Consider the following 1,004-nt stretch of genomic DNA (forward strand, 5'->3'; position numbering starts at 1 on the left):
CTATTTTCATATCCATCAATAAAATTATATTCATTTATTAAATATGATAAAACATATATAAATTATACTTTCAATAGATGAGTGTTACTTAATTAATAAATACAAATATTAATATTGTAGGTTAACATCATATCAAAACTATATATATATATCATTTGGAATTTACATATCAAGAATATATTTATATTGGAGAATATATTTATATTGGAAATGTTGGGCTTCTTGATATGTCATGAATTCCAAATGAATTATTCTAAAAAAAATTCCAAATGAATTGAAAATGGTTGAAATTGAATTTTAAAAAGTAATCATTGGCTTGAACAATTCGATCTTATGTTTTAGTTTACCTGATATGGTGAATCAGGTACGGGAGGGCTTAATTATTTGCTGGTTTTTTTTTACTGTAAAAACTTCCAAAATTTTAGTCTTTTGAAGGTGGATGAAGAAGGGACATGCATGCATGTTAATTAAGGAGTTGGTCATTCCTTTTTCGTTCCTTTATTTCGGGTATTGCATATAGGTTAATATATATATAAGGATCGAAATATTAGATATATATGGCATATTCTCCTTATTGGATTATCCATGCATGTTAGTCTCAATCATATTTCCATTTGTACTAAGGCGTCGATATATGTTTAATTTCCATCATCGGAGAGGAATCTCCATGGTTTTCCAAACTTAATACCGATGGATGTTTGCGCAAGCGAGTATTCTTTAGGGTTTAATAATTCATGACCATGCAAAACTCATGTAGAATATATATATTGAATAGTCATTCGTAAAAAATACATAGTTTACAGGGAATATTAAAAAAAAGAAAAAAAAGAAGAAGAAATGTTACTAAATATAGAAATTGAACTATATATTTTAGACAGTCGAAAAAGTAAATAAAGTCTATACAAATGAGATTGATGTATTAATAAAAGTTTCAATATTTTCCACAACCCTAGCTAGCTAAAAGATTCAATCATAGACCAAACTTTAATTCACAGTTCATCCCA

This window comes from Primulina huaijiensis, chromosome 16 (genome assembly GCF_012295235.1).
Source record: "Primulina huaijiensis isolate GDHJ02 chromosome 16, ASM1229523v2, whole genome shotgun sequence".
NCBI classification, from domain to species: Eukaryota; Viridiplantae; Streptophyta; class Magnoliopsida; order Lamiales; family Gesneriaceae; genus Primulina; species Primulina huaijiensis.